Source organism: Hylobates moloch, unplaced genomic scaffold (assembly GCF_009828535.3).
Source record: "Hylobates moloch isolate HMO894 unplaced genomic scaffold, HMol_V3 SCAFFOLD_8, whole genome shotgun sequence".
In the NCBI taxonomy this organism is placed as follows: Eukaryota; Metazoa; Chordata; class Mammalia; order Primates; family Hylobatidae; genus Hylobates; species Hylobates moloch.
Window position 1 is genome coordinate 45,926,411 of NW_026652283.1, and position 12,500 is coordinate 45,938,910.

The 12,500-nt window shown below is 42.0% G+C and overlaps 1 protein-coding gene and 1 pseudogene across 1 annotated transcript in view; one reads left to right on the forward strand and one right to left on the reverse strand.

Annotated features, from left to right (window-relative positions):
• EIF2B3 (eukaryotic translation initiation factor 2B subunit gamma) overlaps nt 1-12,500 on the reverse strand; it is a 135,058-nt gene that overhangs the window by 95,836 nt on the left and 26,722 nt on the right. The gene's annotated exons all lie outside the window — the stretch shown is intronic.
• LOC116473078 (E3 ubiquitin-protein ligase CCNB1IP1-like) lies at nt 11,128-11,963 on the forward strand (annotated as a pseudogene).

The following is a 12,500-nucleotide window of genomic DNA, read 5'->3' on the forward strand; positions in this document are numbered from 1 at the left end:
CCTGCCTCAGCCTCCTGAGTAGCTGGGACTACAGGTGCCCGCCACCAAGCCCGGCTAATTTTTTGTGTGTTTTTAGTAGAGACGGGGTTTCACCGTGTTAGCCAGGATGGTCTCAATCTCCTGACCTTGTGATCCGCCCGCCTCGGCCTCCCAAAGTGCTGGGATTACAGGCGTGAGCCACTGCGCCCAGCCTTATTTTAATTTTAATTTTATTTTTAAATTAAAAAAAAATAGAGACAGGGTCTCACTATGTTTCTCACTATGTTGTCCAGGTTGGTCTTGAACTGGTGGGCTCAAACAATCCTGTCTCAGCCTCCCAAAGTGCTGAGATTACAGGCGTGAGCCACCACGCCCGGCCGAAAACATATTTCAATCTTCACAACAACCATATGCAGTAAGAACTATCTATCTATCTATCTATCTATCTATCTATCTATCTATCTATCTATCTATCTAAATTTTTTTTTTTTTGAGACAGAGTCTTGTTCCAGGCTGGAGTGCAGTGGCATGATCATGGCTTACTGCAGCCTCGACTTCCTGGGCTCAAGTGATCCTCCCACCTCAGCCTCCCTAGTAGCTGGGACTACAGGCGTGCACTACCACACCTGGCTAATTTTTATTTTTATTTTTAGTAGAGATAGGGTCTTCCTATGTTTCCCAGGGTGGACTCGAACTCCTGGACTCAAGCAATTTGCCCGCTTTGGCCTCTCAAAGTGCTAGGAGTACAGGCGTGAGCCACTGCGCCTAGCCTACAGCTGTTATTATTAGCACTTTACCAACGAAGAAACAGATTTATAGTAGTTATGTAACTAAGATTTAACAATTAATAATGGCTATCTGTATAACTAAAGAATCTGTATTACTGAATAGTGTTAAAGAAATATAGTTTAGGCTGGGCGCAGTGGCTCATGCCTGTATCCTAGCACTTTGGGACGCCGAGGTGGGCGGAGTGCCTGAGTTCAGGAGTTTGAGACCAGCCTGAGCAACACGGTGAAACCCCATCTCTACTAAAATACAAAAATTAGCCACGCATGGTGGCACATGCCTATAGTCCCAGCTACTTGGGAGGCTGAGGCAGGAGAATTCCTTGAACCCAGGAGGCGGAAATTGCAGTGGGCGGAGATAGCACCACTGCACTCAAGCTTGGGTGACAGCAAGACTCCATCTCCAAAGAAAGAAAAAAAGAAATATAGTTTAGGGCCAGGCACAGTAGCACATGCCTGTAATCCCAGAGGTGCCTCAGGGAAAGGCAGGTTCTGATTTGCCCTTCGTGAATCAACCAAGGCAGCTCCTCTTTTATTAATTTTATTTTCTAGTCTTCTGGATAAGCTTTGTCTTGGAAAACCAATTATGCTACTTTAAAAAAGTCGGCCGGGCGCGGTGGCTCAAGCCTGTAATCCCAGCACTTTGGGAGGCCGAGGCGGGCGGATCACGAGGTCAGGAGATCGAGACCATCCTGGCTAACACGGTGAAACCCCGTCTCTACTAAAAATACAAAAAATTAGCTGGGCGTGTTGGCGGGCGCCTGTAGTCCCAGCTACTCGGGAGGCTGAGGCAGGAGAATGGCGTGAACCCAGGAGGCGGAGCTTGCAGTGAGCCGAGATTGCGCCACTGCACTCCAGCGTGGGGGACAGAGCAAGACTCCGTCCCAAAAAAAAAAAAAAAAAAAAAGGCCCGGCACAGTGTCTAGCACCTGTAAGCCAAGCTACTCTGGAGGCTGAGGCAGGAGCATCACTTGAGGCCAGGAGTTTGAGGCCAGCCTGAACAACATAGTAAGACCCCATCTCTAAAAATATATAAAACATTTTTTAAATTAGCAAATAAAAATTTTTAAAAGTTAGCCAGGTGTGGTGGCATGCACTTATAGTCCCAGCTACTTGGGAGGCTGAGGCAAGAGGATTGCTTAAACCTCAGAGGAGTTCAAGACTCTAGTGAGCTACGATTACTCCACTGGATTCCAGCCTGGGTGACAGAGTAAGGCCTTGTCTCAAATAAATACATAGTCCGAAAAACATTGGACCAAATTATTTTGGGTTCAAGAATAAAGTGAATATCTACATGTATTTTTTTTTGTAAGTACTCCAAACTTTCCTAATATTTTAATTTAAAATCATGATTCCTGGTTTGGGTGGGAAAATGGATGATTTCAACTCATAGTCTACCAAATCAAAGAGTCTTGTTTGCTCAGAAAGTGAGACTCAACCATCAGAATGCCTTATGTTACTGCCTGAAGTTTCTTATTCTGAATATAGAATCTGCAACAGAATCACCATTTCTTTTTCCACATGTAACTTGTTATTTATAGCCTGAACAATTTCTTTTGAAGCCCTTTTAAAGTTAAGCTCAAATTCGGATTGTTTCCTACTCTTCTGCGTAAGGCTCTCTAAATTCTTTTTAGATTTTAACTCTGAGACTAAAAAGAAAAAAGTTCCCACTGGGCGCGGTGGCTCACGCCTGTAATCCCAGCACTTTGGGAGGCCGAGGTGGGCGGATCACGAGGTCAGGAGATCGAGACCATCCTGGCTAACACAGTGAAACCTCGTCTCTACTAAAAGTACAAAAAATCAGCCGGGCTTGGTGGCGGGCGCCTGTAGTCCCAGCTACTCGGGAGGCTGAGGCAGGAGAATGGTGTGAACCCAGGGGGCGGAGCTTGCCGTGAGCCGAGATCGCGCCACTGCACTCCAGCCTGGGTAACAGTGCAAGACTCCGTCTCAAAAAAAAAAGTTCCCATAAACATCTCTTTAGGGAAAAAAAACCCTACATCTGCAAGTCACCATGCAGGAAGCAGCAAACATGAACAAATCAGACCACATACATACAAACTAAAGAAACAGCCTGCAGAATCCTACTTAGAACAATGCTTAGAAAGACAGGGAGACAAATCATTACTAAAGACATTCACAGAGTTGTCATTACAACAGTACAGAAGTTGCCCCATTTCATCAGAATGAAAATGACAATTTGCTGAGGAAAAAAATCCCCTTCCTATTTTTCTAAGTTTCTCTAATAAGATGGCTGGTTTTTTTGCAAGTTGACTGATCTACAATAAATTGAACTATTAAGTGAACTCCAAAATCAAGAAAATGACTCCAATGCAGATGCCTCAGAAGTGGTAACAATGTTGTCTTGGCAAATAAATGCTGTTATCATTCGATATCTGCAAAAGTGTTTAAATCTGTCAGTACAGTGAATGCCAAACAAGTCCTGCATAATTGTGAACAGGCTGTAGGCTCATTTCTCTCTTCGTGTTTTGATGACTTTTTGCTAAACTGAATGCAAAATCCCCAAGGATCACAAGGAACAGACCCCTCCACTCAATGTCTGGTTGCCATCTGTTCTTAGTGTGAAAAGAAAGACGTGGGTCTGAAAGAACAGGGCCTAGCATACGGATGGAGGTGCTGTTCCATCAGCCCCTCTCTTGCCTCTGTTCCCAGAGAATACACCATGTAAGAGTCACTGAGACCAAACACATCTCATCCTCTTTGCAACTCCATCACTTCCAAAGGAAAGTGTTTGTTGTCTGATCAATTTCCAAAGCTGGAAATCTCAGAAGAAGAAAGAAAGGAAAGCTAAATCATACTTATACCTTCATAATACCATTTAAAAAATTTTTTTTTTGAGACAGGATCTCCGTCTGTTGCCCAGGCTGGAGTGCAGAGGTGTGATCATAGCTCACTGTAACCTCAAATTCTTGGACTGAAGCATCCTACCACTTCGGCTTCCTAAGTAGCTGGGACTACAGGCACCACATGCCACTATGCCCGCTAATTTTAATTTTTTCTTCTTCTTTTTTTTTTTTTTTTTTTTTTTGTAGAGACGGGATCTCACTATGTTGCCAGGGCTGGTCTCGAACTCTTAGGCTCAAGTGATCCTCCTGTCTCAGCCTCCCACAGTGCTGGAATTACAGGCATAAGCCACTGTGCCTGGCCTGATCTTATAAAAGCTGTAACAGAAAGAAATGATCATTGTTTTTATTTTTATTCTAAAATGTAAAGCCCATTCTAGGAATGCAAATGGCTTTCTAGTAACTGGAGCCCAGAGAGAGAAAGTAGAAAAACTGATAAGACCCAGAGAAGTATTTTTGATCATGTGTGACCACAAGCCATGAATAAACATGGACTGTTTGGACTGTAAAGCAACTGTGTGTCGGAAATGCAGTTAATTTGAAAGTTCCCTGAACATGCCAACACTCAGCTGCCTTTGTTTCATGGACCCACTTCTTTTCTAATGCCAACAGTATACCTCTTCTGCAGAGACCAACTGGCTTCTCCAAAGACCTCCCTACTCATTATTCCAACATTCCTTGGTATGCCTCATCCCAAGCCTGCTCCTCTAGAGAAGCCAGGGCAATGTCAAGGGCAGAAAGCACAACTCAGAAGGAAAGCAGATGTGTGCACTGTTGACAATATAGAAACATGCAAGGTTTCAAGGGAAGGCAGCACTTTAGTGTTTAAAGTGTCCAAGACACCCAGGAATTCAAAATCCAAACTGCTGCCAGTTAGTCTTGACTAAAGTAAACAAATTAAGCTCAGAAAACCCAATTACCAAGCCATGGCAAAGCCCAGAAATCTCTCATCACAAGAACATTTTCGATCAAGCCAAAACCACTGACTAAATTAGAGGGGAAAAAAAAGTTAAATCAGAAAACCGGATGTGTGTGTGTGTGGCTGTAGTGGTGGGGTGGGAGGTGAGGAGAGCTACTGGGAATAGCCTCTTTTCTTTTCCTGGCAGCTGTTCCATGACAGATTGTTATAAATAACACAATCTGGCAACTGATTTCTTATGACAAGGAGAAAGAAAAACACATTTACTCCCTTGGAAAAAAAGCTGTCAGAGCAAGGTAACTACCATGCTTCTACTCACCCAGTGCTTCCACAAATAATGGCTATGATCCAAATCACCAGCCTGCATGCCACCCCTCCCCATATGGAACTCATGAATTCAGCTACTTGATGTGACTATGAAGGTCACAATTTACATTTTCCTATGTGGTCCAATCCCAATCAAATCTCCAAGAGTAGTTTGTGTGCTTTTTCTTTTCTTTTCTTTTTTTTTAGACAAGGGGTCTCCCTATATTGCCCAGGCTGGTCTCAAACTCCTGGGCTCAAGCAATCCTCCTGCCTCAGCCTCCCAAAATGCTGGGATTACATGCATGAGCCACTGCACCTGGCATAGTTTGTGTGCTTTAATAAACACCAAAGGCTAACTGCAATGGAGACCTCAGTTTTGGTTTAAAATGCTTAGAAAAGATTCCAGTCTATAGCCCTCAAAGTGCAAGGCCAAGGGCCAACTGCCACATTGTTTTCACTGAGGTTGGGGCAGTAGGTCTAGGAAGGGAAATGACCAACTCAGTCAGTAAGTAAGAAATGTGATAATCCTTGGGCTCACAGCTAAATATCCTTACTATATTCCTTAGTTTAATCATGCTGTTGCTACCATCCAGAATCTGATGCCAGAAATCCGCCCATAGTCCAGGATGGAAGTCCTCCCTCTCCTGCCCCGTCCCCTACTCTTCCCCTATTGCACTGCCTTGGTTCAGGTCTCAAAATCTTCTTCCAGTCTCTTGGCTGGTGTCTCTCTTGCTCCAGTTTTCCCTTATTCTAATCCATACTCTAATTTCTACTGCATATGTCTTTTCCCTGCTTAAACACACCCTAAAACAGTGTTTTCTAAACATCAAAAAAGTTGAACTTATTGCCACTTACTTTAAAATTTTTTTAAAAATATACAGATCACTATAATGTGATATGCTCTTTATATAATATATATAAAGATAGACAAAAATGAATAAATAAAACATTTAAAAACAAGAAATTCTAACATTTTCCTTTGGTACTTAATTCTGTACACCATCTGGCTTTGAGTACAGCCTAATTTGGAGATTGCTGCTCAGCAAGATTAAGTTGGAATTCCTTAGCATGATATTAAGGGTCTTCAAAATATGACTCCACCTACCTAATTCAGTCTTCTCTCCCCCAATTCCCCTCCACATAGCCAATGTTAACTTTTTTTTTTTTTGAGACAGAGTCTCAAAGTCTCTATTGCCAGGCTATTGCCCAGGCTGGAGTAAAATGGCACGATCACGGCTCACTGCAACCTCCGCCTCCCAGGTTCAAGCAATTCTTGTGCCTCAGCCTCCCGAGTAGCTGGGATTACAGGTGTGTGCCACTGTGCCCAGCTAATTTTTACATTTTTAGTACAGACAGTGTTTCGCCATGTTGGCCAGGCTGGTTCTCAAAGTCCTGACCTCAAGTGATCCTCCTGCCTTGGCTTCCTCAGGTGCTGGGATTACAGGCACGAGCCACTGCACCTGGCCGCCAGTGTTAATTTGATAGAGTCGACTGTCAAGAATGTATACCCTAGTCTGTCTTCCTACTCTATTATATATTTATCCATCAAAATTCAGGTCTTGTCACAGTTACTAGAAAGGGCAGAGCCGATATATTATCTCCCCTAGAGATGATGCATTTTCTGATCCATTACAGACCTTAAATCACTAATTGGATTACATATATATTTTTTCCATCTAGACTTTGAGCTCCATAAGGAGCCCTTTTATCTTTGTATACCCAGAGTTTAACCTAGTGCTGGCAAACACGCATGAGTAAATGTTAGTACTTTTCCTGTTATCTCCTTCTCTGTTTAATTTGACTCAAATATTAAAACATCTGATTTTAAATGTTTAGAAACAGTATACATTCTGACAGACGTGAATGCTCCCTTTGTAGAGACTGACTGTTCAGAGTTAGGACAGGGGCCACAGAGACAACTTTGCAGTTCCCGAACGCAAGAAGGTAGGAAATGAACCTGCTACTTCCAAAGAAGCAAAAGGCAGAGATGTCTGAAAGGAAAGAAATCAAAAGCAGCTGTCCTGGAGGGCATGGCTGAAGAATGACGATATGCTTGCTAGATTTACAACTTAAAATGAAGGCTCAACATTTATGGTTCTAATATTCATAATTCATTCACATCCTCAAAGGAAATTTTCCTCTTCAGATTAAGAACAAATAGAGGAATTGTATTCTTCCTTACTGTGTGAAGCTAGGAAAGAAGCACCTATATTAATTTTTAATTCTGTTCAAATGAGTTCCCTATAAAAATGCCTGTCACGGCCGGGCGCGGTGGCTCACGCTTGTAATCCCAGCACTTTGGGAGGCCGAGGCAGGCGGATCACGAGGTCAGGAGATCGAGACCACGGTGAAACCCCGTCTCTACTAAAAATACAAAAAAATTAGCCGGGCGTGGTGGCGGGCGCCTGTGGTTCCAGCTACTCGGAGAGGCTGAGGCAGGAGAATGGCGTGACCCCGGGAGGCGGAGTTTGCAGTGAGCCGAGATTGAGCTACTGCACTCCAGCCTGGGCAGCAGAGCGAGACTCCGTCTCAAAAAAAAAAAAAAAAAAAAAAAAAAAAAATGCCTGTCACTTCTCTTCTAGGATTTAGATATACGCAATTTAATTTTCATCTCTAAATGCACTGACTTGGAATAGAAAAAAACAAGAGTTTTTTTTTTTTGTTCTCCCAAATCAAACTTTCACTCTAAAGGGAAGTTCATAACAATGAGAAAAATACAACTAATACATCTTTTTAAAACTTAGGGTTGGCTGAGCACGGTGGCTCACGCCTGTAATCCCAGCATTTTGGGAAGCCAAGGTGGGAGAACTGTTTGCGGCCAGGAGTTTGAAACCAGCCTGGGCAACATAGCGAGACCTTATCTCTACAAAAAATTTTAAAAATTAGCGAGGCATGGTGGTGCACGCCTGTAGTCCCAGCTACTTGAGAGGTTGAGGCAGGAGGATCATTTGAGCCCAGGTTTCAGGCTGCAGTGAGCTATGATTGTGCCATTGCACTCCAGCACCCATGACAGAGTGAGATCCTGTTTCTAAAAAACAAACAAACAAAACAGAAAATTCAAGAAAGCTGAAACTGGACCCCTTTCTTACACCTTATACAAAAACTAAATCGAGATGGATTAAAGACTTAAACATAAGACCCAAAACCATAAAAACCCTAGAAGAAAACCTAGGCAATACCATTCAGGAGATAGGCATGGGCAAAGACTCCATGACTAAAACACCAAAAAGCAATGGCAACAAAAGCCAAAATTGACAAATGGGATCTAATTAACCAAAAAGCTTCTGCACAGCAAAACAAACTACCATCAGAGTGAACAAGCAACCTACAGAACGGGAGAAAATTCTGCAATCTATCCATCTGACAAAGGGCTAATATCCAGAATCTACAAGGAACTTAAACAAATTTATAAGAAAAAAAAAAAAAACCCTCAAAAAGTGGGCAAATGACATGAACAGACACTTCTCAAAAGAAGACATTTATGTGGCCAAGAATGAAAAAAAGCTTATCATCACTGGTCATTAGAGAAATCCCAATCAAAACCACAATGAGATACCATCTCATGTCAGAATGACGATCATTAAAAGGTCAGGAAACAACTGGATGCTGGAGAGGATGTGGAGAAACAGGAACACTTTTACACTGTTGGTGGTAGTGTAAATTAGTTCAACCATTGTGGAAGACAGTGTGGTGATTCCTCAAGGACCTAGAACCAGAAATATACCATTTGACCCAGCAATCCCATTACTGGGTATATACCCCAAGGATTATAAATCATTCTACTATAAAGACACATGCACACGTATGTTTATTGTGGCACTGTTCACAATAGCTAAGACTTGGAACCAACCCAAATACCCATCGACGATAGGCTAGATAAAGAAAATGTGGTACATATACACCATGTAATACTATGTAGCCATAAAAAAAGGATGAGTTCATGTCCTTTGCAGAGACATGGATGAAGCTGGAAACCATCATTCTTAGCAAACTAACACAGGAACAGAGAACCAAACACTGCATAGTTCTCACTCATAAGTAGGAGTTGAACAATGAGAACACATGGACACAGGGAGAGGAACATCACACACCAGGGCCTGTCGGGGGTGGGGGGACTAGGAGAGGGATAGCATTAGGAGAAATACCTAATGTAGATGTGGGTTGATGGGTGCAGCAAACCACCATGGCACATGTATTCGTATGTAACAAATCTGCAACTTAAAGTATTAAAAAAAATCAACAGAAACCACTAATAATAAGGAGCTTTAACGCACTACTATTAGTAAAAGATAGACGAAGTGGATAAAAAATAAAAACGGATATAGAAAATTTAAAAATATGATCAATAAGATCTTATGGCTATATATACATATATGTATATATGTGTGTATATAAATTGACTCCGCTTGGGAATTTAGTATATGATAATCATGAAACTTAAATAACAAGGGCAAAATGAATATTTTAATAAATGGTGATGGGAAACTGAATAAGCATTTGGAAAAAGGATAAAATTAGATCCACTGTTCATACTGTACACAAGACAAACATCAAATGGACCAGAGACCTAAATGTAAAAAAGTGAAACTATGCAAGTACTAGAAGGAAACAAAAGTAGGTTTCGCTATAACCTAAATGTGGGAAGAAACTTTCTAACTATTATTCAAAATCCAGATGAATTAAAGATTGTTAAATTTGACTACATAAATATAAAAACAAGGCTGGGAGTGGTGGCTCATGCCTGTAATCCCAGCACTTTGAGAGACCAAGGTGGGAGGATTACTTGAGCTCATGAGTTTGAGACTAGCTAGCCTAGGCAACATCAAGACCCTGTCTCTACAAAAAAGAAAAAAAAATTAGCCGGGTGTGGTGACGTGTGCCTGTAGTTCCAGCTACTCAGGGGGCTGAGGTAGGAAGATCACCTGAGCTCAGGGGATGGAGGCTGCAGTAAGGTGAGATCGTGCCATGGCACTCTAGCCTAGGCGACAGGGCAAGACCCTGTATCAAAACAAAAACAAAAAGTTTTCTATGCCCCCAAACACCACAAAGTCAAAAGACATCAAACTGCTACAGTTACAGAACTTCTAAAATTCAAGAGGGAAAACAACAAAAACTGAAGGTACTTTACAAAGAAAGATCATAATGTATTCAACTTTTAAATGGTCCTTAAACATATAAAAAGATATTTAACTTCACTCATAATAAGAAAAATGCAGCTCACACCTGTGATCCCAGCACTTTAGGAGGCAGAGGCAGGCAGATCACTTGAGCTCAGGAGTTCGAGACCAGCCTGGCCAACATGACAAAACCCAGTCTCTACTAAAAATACAAAAATCAGCTGGGCGTAGTGGCATGTGCCTGTAATCCCAGCTACTTTGGAGGCTGAGGCAGGATAATCACTTGAACCCGACAGGTGAAGGTTGCAGTGAGCGACATTGCGCCATTGCATTCCAGCTTGGATGACAGAGCAAGACTCTGTCTCCAAAAAAAAGAAAAACGCAAATTAAAATTCAAATGACTCTGAGCTACCATTTCTCACCAATTAGACTGGTGAGTCCATGTGGAAATAAACACTCTCATATATTGTTGCTAGGAATGCTAACTAGTACAACACTTTTGGATGGAAATTTGGTAATTTTTAACAAAGCTACACATGCAGTTTTATCCTTTGACCCAGTAATCCCACTTGTAAGAATTTATCATGCAACAATACCACTACTAATTGCAAAGTTATTCATTGCAGCAAAATATTGGAAGCTATCTAAAAACCCAAACATAGGAGTTGGCTGAGTAAAATATGTACAATGACTTTTTTTCCCTCTCCATTTTGGTGGGCCGGTTGAAGATGAAATCCACTGAGGAGGGAAGGCCTTGGTCTTCAGCACTCTGTGTGCCAGTCCAGAACTGGCCTATCTACAGACCCCCTGAAAATCAAATGGGCTTGGATTTGGACATTCTCAATAAAAAGGGTTAAAGGCTGATGGGACCTAAAGCCTGGTACTTGAATTTTGATCAAGATAAGCTGCCTTAAGTTCTCTTCATTACACAGACGATCCTAGGTAATTGATAGATCCTCTGGTTCAACTTGATTTCTAGATAGAAGCTGGATTCATGTGATGCCAGAGAAGTAAAATTTTAAGAGACGGAAACCAGATCAGAGTCTCACTGTTCCAGTCTGGACCTCTTTGGTGCTGTAAATCGTGGATATACAGTAGATGATTACTGTGTTTTTCTTTTATGGGCTCTCTTTAGCTTCTGGAGACCTCACTATCCTATTATGTCTTTGTGTGAAGACATGCTACTTTGTAATTATCGAAAGTGTCGCATCAAACTCTATGGCTACGCATGGGTCACTGCCTGCTCTCACATCCTCTGTGATCAGCAGGGCAGTGGTGAGTTTAGTCGCTCACCAGCTATCTGTGCTGCCTGAAACAGTACCCTTTCTGGAAAGCTAGATATCGTCTGCACAGAACTCAGTCCATCAGAGAAATATAAAACTAAGGTATTGGCAGGACTGCGACAAGAGATCGTGTTGGATGTTAGCTCCCGAGCAGTGGCCTTCTGGGCATATCAGGTACATCAGGAACATCTCTATCAATAACACAATTTCATCAAGGCTGAGGGCCATCTGAAACAGATGGAGAAGATATATACTCAGCAAATACAAAGCGAGGATGTAGAATTGACCTCTATGAAAGGGGAAGTCACCTCCATGAAGAAAGTGCTAGAAGAATACAAGAAAAAGTTCAGTGACATCTGAGAAACTTATAGAACGCAATCTTCAGTATCAAAAGCTCCAAGGCCTCTATGATAGCCTTAGGCTACGTAACATCCCTATTGCTAACCATGAAGCCACCCTTGAACCATCTACAATTGCACAGTCTGGTGTTTTTGGCTTCCCATTAGGAATAACAACTCCAAATTTCCTCTGGATAGTATACCTGTTTAAATCAGGGCGATGGAGATGGAGATTTTCAGTTCCAGACCATTTTTTTTGTGGGTTCTTCCACAGCACCCGAACCCAGAAACAGCTTATTTAGTTTTGCCTCTCCAAGTGGTGAATTAGAGCAGCAGCAAGTCTCTAGCAGGGCCTTCAAAGTGAAAAGAATCTGAGCCACGCATGGTGTCACACACCTGTGATCCCAGATAATTAGGAGGTTGAGGCTGGGAGGATCACTTGACCCCAGGAGTATGACACTGTAATGATCTAAGATCATGCCACTGCACTCCAGCCTGGGCAACAGAGTGAGACCCTATTTCTAAAAAACGTAAAGATAATTTAGCTAATTTTACAGAAGGTTTCCATGTTCACCTTCAGTAACTTCATTTAGCAAATCTTTCATCTAGATAGGACTCCCCAGCCTCCCTGTGCTTTTAAGTCTCTGAAGTTGTCTTCACATTATCAACCTAACAAACTCATTGGCAATGGGGAATGGTTTAGAGTCTGGTTTCTCTGTTTCTATTATTTAAAGCATGAGCATTTTATTAATTTTATTAATCTCAATTTCATTTGAACTGCTGAATCTTCATCCCTAGTGAGAACAAATACAATAGTATTTGTTTCAACTCTGGGCTGTTTCTGACTGAGCTGTGTTGTTTATGCTTTAAGTACCTGTGTTATATGGTACGCGTCACTTTGAATTCTGCTAT